The sequence below is a fragment of the Triturus cristatus genome, chromosome 9 (assembly GCF_964204655.1).
Source record: "Triturus cristatus chromosome 9, aTriCri1.1, whole genome shotgun sequence".
Taxonomy (NCBI): domain Eukaryota; kingdom Metazoa; phylum Chordata; class Amphibia; order Caudata; family Salamandridae; genus Triturus; species Triturus cristatus.
In genome coordinates, this window is record NC_140592.1 from 1,203,748,333 (window position 1) to 1,203,760,423 (window position 12,091).

Consider the following 12,091-nt stretch of genomic DNA (forward strand, 5'->3'; position numbering starts at 1 on the left):
GACAATTACATCCTTTCTTTTTGAGTTTTTTGTGCTTTTCCACTGCTAAGAGACTTGTAATAAATTTGAACGTTTCGAGGAAACCTCGCCATCCGGGTCACCGTAGGGCCGTGCGGGTACTCCTTTCTGTTTAGCAGGTTTCTGACGCTAGGTTGGTTACTTTTGTCGATCTCTGGGAACTCCTGGGGATTGATAATCGCTACTCAGAACGAAGTGCGTCAAGTACGTCACGGACGGTTTGTAGAGGATGGCATTCTCTAAGCTGTTGGAAGAAGAAAGGGTGTTGGCACAGAGATCAGAATTATGGAGGGTTGTACGAACCAAATGTTTTTTGTTTCAGGTGTTTCTACTGTTTCTGGCGTTATCTATGTTATTGGTGGGTGGAGTGTATTTCGGAGTGCCGTTGTTCTTGCCTTCTGTTTCACCTACTTTTTCTCCTAACCTAAGTTCCCTCACCACTGTCTCCCCACATTCCTTTCATCCTTTGCCTCAACATGAGCAGGTTAGGCGTGCGGAATTCATGAATAATTCCTTTGTTCAACTTCTACATCAGCATCAGTTGGTGGTGAATACTACCAATTGTTGGGTATGTGGGTTAATGCCACACACCATGGATAGGGGTATTCCGTATTTGGTCCTTCCGTACAGCTCCCAGGGTTCAGCTCGAGCATTCCAAACTATGTTCCGTAGTGCACTAGATTCCTACCCCAGTCGAGAGCCACGGTCTGTCAATTTTGGTCTTGGGCCGTACCACAAGCCTTTGGCGATAGCCATAGCAGATCTGGATAGAGATGTTTTTGATGCATCACTCATTCCAGATGAAGAAGTGCAGACCTATAAGGATCTGAGTGAGACTGAGTATAGTACGTCAGTGGGTGATAGACAGCTTAAGAGCTCGTCCCCAATATGGATTGTACCGCACCTTGGTAATTTCTGCTTGAAAGGTTTGGGTCGAAATCCGAGAGCACAACTTGGGAACAGTGCTTGCACTGATACGTATGTCCTACCGATGCTCTCCTCCCCTGTTTTTCTGACTGCTAAGGGTACCTATTTTGTATGTTATGAACGCGCGTATACATGGTTACCCCACGACTTTTCGGGTACCTGTTATATTGCGAATCTTTTACCTCCGACTTTCACAGTTGCGTCGGACTACAACAAAACTAGAGTCGTGAGAGGCGTTATTAGCAAAGAGGATACTGCTGGTCAAGAAGCAGGAGACTTCTTTAAGGGTTTCTTGCCGTTTTGGGGACCTATGGTTAATAGTAGGAACCTAAGACAGTTGACCCGTGTGGTAGAGTCGACTGCTAATATTACTGCAAATGCCCTTGGTAATCTAACAGCTGAACTACAGGCGGATAGACTCATGACGTTGCAGAACCGTATGGTTCTAGACGTTGTTCTTGCAGATAGAGGGGGTGTGTGTAAAATTATCCATTCGAGTTGTTGCATTTTTATTCCTGACAATGCTCCAACTGTTTACCAAGCCATCTCGAAGTTGCACAAGATTTCCGAGTCCATACACGTGGACGAAGGTAATTGGACGCTCCTGGGATGGTTTTGGGGCCTGATGTCAACCTGGGGTTGGAAGATTCTAATGATCGTAGGGGCTGTTGTAACGTTTCTGTTCACGTGTTGTCTTTGTGTACAGTGTGGTCCTGCCTTATGTGGCCTATGTGCTGCGACGTGTATAAGGCGGCCATCTGTTACCAAGGAGACGTTGATGAATAGGATGATGTTCCAGCAGCAGCTGAACGATCTGATGAATATTGATATAGATTCCGATCTTGACTAGTGCTTGCCTACATGAGGGCAAAAGGAGCGTCTGAGGTTCCGTATGAGACGGGACGGCACTTTTTGAGTGGTGACGAATATGGATGAGTTTGGTATCCCCGAACCGCAAATGACGAGTATAGTGGGTGTACGTAGTTTCGCTACGCAGCCACGTATGGTTCGTCTCATTTTTGGGTTTGTTCATCCGAACCCTCGGGTTCCATTTTAGATACAGCATCCATTTTGTTTCTTGCCCTCAGGTAGCCAGCGAACGGGCTTTTTGTCCGCTTCGTGACCCTGGGACTTTCAAGCTTGCACGAAGGACACGTGTTTCTTTGAGGTGACTTTTACGATGAGGGAAATGACACGAGTAAGGCAGATGGCCCCGCTCAAGGCTCATCTTGCCGCTCCGGTCTATTGTTTCAGCCACGCATACATTAGACACGAGGTCTTTGACCCTTCTATCGAGTTTCCTTTATTGCCCCTGACACTCTTTTCTAACCTGTTGTGTATTCTTGTCCTTTCCTTGCATCTGTTTTCCGTCCTTCCTCTTAATGTGTTTATGGTTAGGATGGAATGTGTTTATTGCGGAGGGAATATGTTTTTACAGTTGGGAACCGGCAAGACTGTTGTAATTATGTTCCGGCCTCTGAAACATGAACGCGACCCTTTTGAAGTTTATTGTGGGAACTGAGTTGTAACCTTTGTTCGCCATACTGTGCTATGGCAAAAACTTGTATAAAAGGAGCGATCCACTTCTACGAATTTGAAGCAGTCTCCGAGAACCTACACGTTGTGTACTTCTTGTGACCTCTGTATCCCTGCAGTAAATAAACGCTGATCTCTGACGTCGCTGGAAGTGTCCCGTGTCTCTGTGTTTGGTACGCCAGAACAGGTAACCCACGAAGGTTTCAGGTGTTGTTCCCTGGCACCGCTGGGTCTTAAGAATAACCCAGTCCTTCACTTGGACTCGTGACACCTTCCCTCTGCTTAGCGCAGAAATGACGAGTGCAGACCATCGATAGTGCAATGAATATTTTAATCCAGTTTTCTTGCTTTGACGCGTTTCGGCCGTACAAGCGGCCTTGATCACATGACTGCGCTTAGCATCAACCCCTGTTTTTAAAGTGACAGTGCATATCCACATCAATGATCATAGAAGAAATATTCGTGAAATACTTGTAGTGGGTCATTTCATGAGAATTTCAAATATAAATATTATCAACATATATATGCTTGAATGCTTCAGTGGCGTAATCATCACAATTCTAGACAATTCGCATATTATTTTGACAATTTGAGTTTTTTAGCATAAATGCATTCATGACCCAATTCCTCCGGCTGTGATACTGAACATGACCAAAGTTTCGATGGAAGGGCCACGTTGATAGGCCCGCCTCAACTTAGAGAATGGATTTTAAGCGGCCAGGGTTTGCAGAAGGAATCTTTCCAGTGCACTTCATGCTTGAGATAACCTGCTTGAAAGGCGAATTACGAGCTGAAAAACAACTAGGTGATAGTGGGACTTACCTGTGGTACACTGTAACCGAGTTATGGAACTTTTCCTTTAAAGCAAGTATTGCACCCGGCGCACAGTGAAGCAAGTTGAAGTTCTGCCAAGATCGACATTGAATACTATAAGAAAAATAAGCAGGCGGTCATGGAGCACTATGGGAGATGTAGTCCCGGTATTTTTAAAAAGTATGACATAGCACTGTAACAAAGGAAAACTTTTATTGTGATACCATTTGGGGGTTGAAATGTTTAACCTGAGTGAAAAAACAGTACTACCTTTGTTATATAAAATGAATAGTGAAAAAAAGTACAAATAACGACAATTTGACTGCCTCTTTAAAAGTTTGAATAGAGAGAGTGGACAGTTGTCCGTTTTCAATGTCTTCAAGTTACGTTTTTAAGAGCTAAACAAACCCACTCATGTAAGACAGCAACTGGCATATGATTAAGACTCGTAGAGTCGAAACGCGTAATGCCTGTTTGTCATGGAATGAAGCAACTTTAACAAGCACTGTTGGTGTGGTCCGTATTACGCTGCTGGAAGTAGCGCGTGTTTCGTGTGGAATATGAGAGGTGTCTGACACACCTGAGACGGGCCCCGACCCGAGAGGCAGTGGCGCTCCTAATGTCAGGATTTTGTTTGGAATATATATAAATATGTATACTTTTCTGAGGATCCCCATCACTGAAGCTGCAGAATGCATTGGTTGCAAATGCCGAGTCTTGATTCCACCTCATGTATCTTTTATCCATCACACTACACTTCCTCTCTATTGCCCATTTGCAGGGTATTTTTGGAGCTTTGCTTTCTCCCACTGGCACACTATTCTTATATTTGTCTTCCTCCTTTGTTCTCCCTTTTCTGCCTTTCTCCTGGCTCCGAGTCAAAATATTATGAGGAAAAACACGTCCTCACAAATGAGTGCTGATGTCCCCTGGCATAATGTAAGCACTGATGTTTCCCACAGCTCTTTTGCAGTTATTTATTCCATGGTACATTTTTCAAAATTCAAATGGCGGCATCCTTGGCCAGGCCTTTGTTGTAGTCTGTTGGAAATCTGTCTTGTGCTTCTATATCCACACCTTGCAATCCTTCCTGCTTAAAAACTAGTCAGAAAAAGTACACTGTCTTCCCAGATGTCAGTCCGCACTATTTAGGGCCTGGAGAACCATCATCTTTCCATCGACTGAGCCCCCATTGGCTCTGTCAATTGAAAGCTTCCTCTGATGGCCCGATGGAGTAGGGGCTATCTGAGGAACAGCATTACATCACCTGCACTATTTAGCGTGCATGGTGTGGTGTATTTTTTCTATCCATCATCAGATAAACCCTGCCAGTGAGGAACAGAATAAAACAAATAATAACCCACATATCTAGGGTCAAATTTTGTTTTCTTTTCAATAACAAATTACCCTTTGGGACTTTGTTTTTGAAGAACAAAATGTGTGGAAAATATTAGTGGCCAACCATCAAAACCAACAGTGGCTACTCACCAACCTTTTTTATACCTTGACAGGAACCACCGTGGCAGCAGTTCCTGACAAAGTACAGGGATCATCTCTGGAAGACATCATTTCATCCTGCACCTTGATGGATGGAGTCGTTTCCACCAAAGAAATGACCTGCAATCACTATTTCTGGTATTTTTATACTTGATGATTCCCACAAATACCCTCCCTCCAACTTCAGTTCCCTTAACAAAAATGATGGACATTTGGTAACTAGGAGGTAGTGGTGCCTAGACACTTGAGTTGGGTCTGATCACAGGTCCTGGCACTGCAGAGCATCCCATTATGCAGTTTCCAATCCCACCACAAGGGAGTGGCATTTTCCACTAGCTTGTGATTGAGCTCATCAGTGGGCTCAGAGCAGGCGGTAGAACCCTTCTCCTATCTTGGTCCGGTTACATGGAAGAAACTCCCTTTGGCGCTACGTACTTCTTTCGATCTCCCCACTTTCAAGAAATACTTAAAGACATGGCGCTTTCAACAATCTTCATAGGCCAAACTCTGTGGGTACCAATATGTCTGTTTAGCACCGGGACACTCTGGGCCCGATTCACAGAACTAACTTAAGACAAAATCCTAAACTTACTACCATTTTGGTATTCACAGAAGGCACTTACTCATTTCGGTATTCACAGAAGTTAGGAGTCCTAACTTTAGGACTCCTAAATGCCTTCTGTGAATACCGAAAGTCTTAAAATTAGGATTTTTCACAGTTTAGTAGTAGTATAGTTAGGACTCCTAATTTTAGAACTCCTAAATGCCTTCTGTGAATACCGAAAGTCTTAAAATTAGGATTTTTCTCAATTTAGTAGTAGTAAACTTAGGACTCCTAGCTTTAGGACTCCTAAATGCCTTCTGTGAATACCGAAAGCCTTAAAATTAGGATTTTTCTCAGTTTAGTAGTAGTAAAGTTAGGAGTCCTAACTTTAGGACTCCTAAACTGAGAAAAATCCTAATTTTAAGACTTTCGGTATTCACAGAAGGCATTTAGGAGTCCTAAAGTTAGGACTCCTAACTTCTGTGAATACCGAAGTGAGTAAGTGTCTTCTGTGAATACCAAAATGAGTAAGTGCCTTCTGTGAATACGAAAATGGTAGTAAGTTTAGGATTTTGTCTTAAGTTAGTTCTGTGAATCGGGCCCTCTCTGGGTAGCTGCGTGCCGTATAAAACTCATTAATGTAACATAACATCCCATGAACTATGGGTGCAGGTCTTACCAAGCAAGTGTCATTTCCTAACTCATACTGTGAAAAAGTTGTAGCGACACATGGACGGAGCTGTGGCACGCGGGAAGGAATGCATTATGCCAATAGGGTAAAAACGATACCTTATACCGCCTGTGCACACTGCAAATGTTGCACATTGCAAGAGCTGTGTCAATGCGCCTCAATTAGCTTGCTTGTCACCGGATCGCCAAAGTGTTTCATGTTGTCTGATCTGTTTACCTAAAATCTTGTAGTTTGTCAGTAAAAATAAATTGCTCTCCTGTCAAACATTACCCGGATTCCAGGGCAATAACAGGCTTGAGTGGTGGGAGCACATTATGCAATTCTGCACTGGAAAGGGAATGCAAATGAGATCTCCAGGGCTGAATTAGCAAAATGGGAACCCGCCACTTGTCAAGCCTTATTATGCCATGATCTGGCCTCGCGCGCGCATCACATCAACTTAGGCAATTTTGTCTCGAGGCTTCCGAGCAGGCACTCGAATGGCTGCCTTGAAGTCCTTAATTCTTTCCACATCTCAAGCTTTCAAATCCGCCAATCTCGTCTTCATTGTTCTCGAAATTGAACCAGATGCCAATTAAAAGTAGCAAACGCTGGAGTCAGCTTTTTTTTTTTTTGAAGCTAAAGATGATTGCACTCTGTTCTTAATCACCCTGGGCCAAAAACGGCTAGGCCTCTTCATGGTGATCTCAATCGGACATAAAAGAGAAAAAGCAATTGGTTTAAATTATAAAAGCCTAATTGCCGGTCTTCATGTAAAAAAAGAAAAAAAAGAAAAATATTGGAAGCTAATTTTTGATAGTGAAACATCCTTTTCCAAAATGACTATATTTTCTTCTGCTCTTTGTTAAGTAAAATTAGATACAGTGCAGTGTAATTCAAGGTCATTTGGAAATGGATGAGCTAAGAAGGTCATGCGACAGAAGCACTGTCAGAAAAAACGAACACTGATCAGATATGGCACATGTATGGCTTTCATGGATCTACCAACAGCACCTATCAAAAAATCTAAACTGCTTGGCAGGTGTGTCTGTTTCCTACTGTGGACCCATTTCTAGGTAAGATGAGAGAGAGAGAGGCTGTCAGGAAGTCTGTTAACTTTCTTTGCTTTCTTTGGGGCATATCAGCAACAACCGGCGATAATTATCGCTAAGCGCACTTAGCGCTAGGATAATTATCGCCGGCTAGCGTGGATTTTTATCGCTGAGATAGTGTGCTATTAGCAACGCTTATCTCAGAAGCGATAAAAATCCTAGCGCTAACTGCCTAACGTGAGATTATCGCTGGGTTTCCAGCGATAAAATGTGGCGTTAGCTTGTTGATAGGGACTCACAAACTTTGCCATGATATCCACCTTCCATAGGATATCATGGCTAAGTCAGTCCTGAAGCAGGCGTAAGCAAAGTAGCGATAACACAGGTTATCGCTACTTTTCCTGCCGCTATGCTTCATAGTGTGGGGCTTGATGATAGGAGAAATGTCGCTTAGCGACCTTTCTCCTGTCATGTCAGGTCAGGAACGCCCACTTTGCATCTCATTAGAGATGCAAAGCTGGGCGTTACGAATAGGTGCGCTAATGCAAGGTTTCACGTCTTAGCGTGACCTTGCTAATTAGGCGATAAAATTATCGCCGCTTTTCGGCCGAAAACCGCAGTAAAAGCGGCAATCATTTTCTATTGCCGCCTTGTAAGTATGCCCCTTTGTTCGGAACTGTACTCCTTGGGTTCAAAGATACATCTAGAAGGTGTGACCAGGAAGGATGGCTGTGTGAGTGTGTTATGAAAGCAATTGGCACAGTAACTCGAGTGACAGTCACAGTTGTTGCATTTGCAAATGCGCCGCCCTCACCATTCCAGCAACGCCAATATTGACAGGAGCAGTTGTAAGAGATTATTTTCATCATTTCCGATTTGCCTTAAAGAAAAAGAAAAGTAATTGTGATGGCACACACTTCACCGAGCTGTCTCATCAGCTTCTCCTGGTGCATGACTCATGCTCTCTCTCAATCCTGGCTGTTTTCTTTCGGCAAATGCTGAATGTTATGATCTTGTATGTGACGTTCCAAGATTCCAACGCTGTTTGAGTCCTTCTTTATTGGTGGCAATTATTCTACAAAATGTAATTAGGCGGCTTTAACAGTGAGGACACTATGACTTGTCATGGGACCGCCCAGAGGCGGCTGGCATGTACGTAGGGTGGTGAGGCGGATGGGACAAAAGTAAAAGTAAGAAAGAAAAAAATAAAAATTACACTTACCTTCCTGGCGTGACGTCCTCCTTTCATGGGTCTTCTGAGGTAGGCAGGCTCCAACACAGGGACCCAGAAAACTGCAGTAACCAATCCTGGTGCTGCTCTCCTTAAGCATGAAAGAAGCACCAGGATTGGAGGGAATGGCCTCATTTGGCACTCCCAAGGACACTGGAGGTCTATGTTGTCTCGGGTTTTCGAGATTTAAAATGCACGTCTGGCCGGCCATCACAAGACTACCAGCTTAAGAGACATGCGCACTTTAAACTTAAAGTGCCTTGCCCATCACTACTTTCTGCTGCTGCCTGAATGGCAGCAGCAGAAATCAAAAAGCCCCGTCCCACTCCTGACGCTGGGAACGGGCTTTTGAAAAATCAAATGGTAATAAATTAACTTTATTAGCATTTCCTTTTCGGGAACAGTTTAAGGCAAATGTCTGTTCAATGACACAGAACAGTTTCATTGCAGTCTCTCTTCTAAACCCATGAGATTGTGGAGGCCCTGCTCTGGTGGGTCGTTGAGCTCATGCATGCCTTCACGGAGAACCGCCAATGCAACCTCCAAGCCTCCATTTGGACACTCAGTAAAGCTTCCCGGTCAAGAAGCTATACAGGAAGTCGGGAAGAGTTAAAGGCAAATGTCTGTTTAACCCGTTCGACGCTTGTGACGGAGCGGTTCCGTCACGTGCGTCGGTTGTGCTGTGCGCATGACGGAACCGCTCCGTCATGGCCCCGCCCGCGCACGGAATCTTCAGCGCGGCGCGGAAATCCGCGCCGCGCTGAAGGGGTTAATGACACACAACAGTTTCATTGCAGTCTCTCTTCTAAACCCATGAGATTGTGGAGGCCCTGCTCTGGTGGCTCGTTGAGCTCATGCATGCCGTCTGGATTTAGGCCTGTGATCGCAGGCTCAATGCTGGTGGGTTCGCTCAGCCTTTCATCATATCCATAAAGAGAGCATTGAGCCGAGCTTGACACCTGATGCTTGAAATGGAAACACAGAAGTGCAGGTACTCACTATTTTAGAGCATCTGGGGGCTACTGGGAAATGCAGGCACTCCTCCATTGAATGCATTGCACCCTTGATGAGCAGTGCTGGCACGCTTCCTTTCAGCACCTGTCCATTTAAAGGACTGCCACCATCCCTTAAAAAATGTCCATCCTCTATGTGTCCCACATTGTGCACACTCAATTTGAATTACTGTTAATTCTTTTGGGCTTTCATTGCGCACTCTGAGTTTACTGGAGACACAGTGAAAGTGTTCGAAATAAAACACAACAGCCAAGAAGCTTAAAGCTGGACTAGCATTTAATGCAAAACTGCAGACAGTAAAGCAAAAATCTCTAAAGACAATTGTCATTTACACTGACCATGGATGCCGCTATAAAATAGTCAGTTGGAGCTAGGTGCTAAAAGAAGTGTAAAGTCGCCCTTGTATATATATATAGATATATATATATATATATTACCTACTGGCGGTCGCCAGTAGGTAGTTATAGTTAGGACCACGTTTCCATAGGAAAGCCGCAACATTCTATTTTGAATAACTTTGGCGCCGGTCGACGAATCCTCGCGAATTTTTCAAAATAGGTGGGGCGCTACGCTCCGCTCCTACCCTGAAAGTCTCGGGGGGATTCGTCAAGCGGGGGCTGAGATAAAAGGGGGGTCCCAAAACGCGTTTTTCCCATGCATTTTTCCATAGGACCTTTAGACACAGCTACAGCCCGAACGGCTGAACAGAATTACTTGAAATTTGGCAGAGAGGTAGCCATAAGGTCAAGGAAGTGCCTTTTGCAGGTCTGGTGTAAATCTGTTCAGTATTTCCGGAGAAAATAGCATTTAAAAGCATATATATATCTATATGCGCGCAGGGTGCGCGCACCGTGCGAGCACCGTGCGAGCACCCTAACGTGCGCGAGCGTAATTCTGATTGGTGGTTACGTGTTAGTCAACGTTCGAATCGGTCGAAATCAGGAAGTGTCGGCCGCCATTTTGTTTGTTTTCAGTGCGAGAGTGAAAAAGGAAGGTGGCGAACGTGAAAAGGGGGCAGGGTAGAGAGTTCCTGACCCCCTAGCCTTTGTCAGGGGGTCCCTGAAGGACCCCGAAGGCAAAATTTTAAAAATCGCGGGGGTGCGCGCACAGTGCGCGCACCCTGAAAAACACAAAAAAAAAATATATTAATTTTTAATACGTAGTTTATTGTAAAATAAATATATAAAAAAATAATACATAAATAAATTAGCATTTAAAAAACCGTACAAATTCACTGAAAAAACCATAGGTTTCACACACGTTATAGTTAGGAATTAGCATTTAAAAAACCTTGCAAATTCACTTAAAAAACCATAGGTTTCACACATGTTATAGTTAGCTGGACATTTCACTCATAAAAAACCAATGAAATTCCCCCGTTATAGTTACTGCAGGCAACTATAACTCACGCGACCGCAATCCTCTGCTGATGACGTCAGATATTACATCACTGATGACATATGTGTCTTTCTGAAAAATAAATATTTGTAATATATGTATAGCTAAAGATTAATGGAAGAAGACATGGGTAAATAAGTGTCTAAATACAGTATTAGCATCAGCAGAGGATTATGGTCGCGTGAGTTATAGTTGCCTGCAGTAACTATAACGGGGGAATTTCATTGGTTTTTTATGAGTGAAATGTCCAGCTAACTATAACATGTGTGAAACCTATGGTTTTTTAAGTGAATATATATATATATATATATATATATATATATATATATATATATATATATATATATTACCTACTGGCGGTCGCCAGTAGGTAGTTATAGTTAGGACCACGTTTCCATAGGAAATCCGCAACATTCTATTTTGAATAACTTTGGCGCCGGTCGACGAATCCTCGCGAATTTTTCAAAATAGGTGGGGCGCTACGCTCCGCTCCTACCCTGAAAGTCTCGGGGGGATTCGTCAAGCGGGGGCTGAGATAAAAGGGGGGTCCCAAAACACGTTTTTCCCATGCATTTTTCCATAGGACCTTTAGACAGGGCTACAGCCCGAACGGCTGAACAGAATTGCTAGAAATTTGGCAGAGAGGTAGTCCTCAGGTCAAGGAAGTGCCTTTTGTAGGTTTGGTGTAAATCTGTTCAGTAGATTCTGAGAAAATAGCCTTTAAATCAATATATATATCTGAGCCAGCTTACGGTGCGCTTACGGTACGCTTACGGTACGCGTACGGTGGCGTGCGCGAGCGCGATTCTGATTGGCTCTTAGATCTTAGTAAACATTCGAATCGGCCGAAACCAGGAAGCTGCGGCCACCATTTTCTCTCTCCACTGAGAGTGATGTTTAAAATATAAAGCACAAAAACATGTAAAGGGGCTGTTTAGACAGCTCCCACACACATAGCAATGTTGAGGGAGTCCCCAAAGATCCCCCAAGGCCAAAAACGGAATTTTTATTTTTTCGCTAATTTCGCCGATTACGCTTACCGTACGCGTACGGTAAAAAATTATAAAAAAAAAAATGATCCACACTCTCCCCACCCCGTGTGCCATTGGTGCCCGAAGGTCACCAATTGTGCATGGCTTATTAAAGATGAGTTAAACTAAAATATTAAAAAAATAATAATAAAAAAAAAAATTATCCACACTCTCTCCACCCCGTGTGCAAATGGTGCCCGAAGGGCACCATTTGTGCATGGCTTATAACACATACAAAAATTAAAATATTACCTTTCAAAACGAAGTGCATCATATGTCCTCCATGTGCGCACGGTGCGCGAAGCGCATCGTGCGTACATGGCCCATCTAGCGTAACGTGGGCACGCGGTGCGCGTAGCG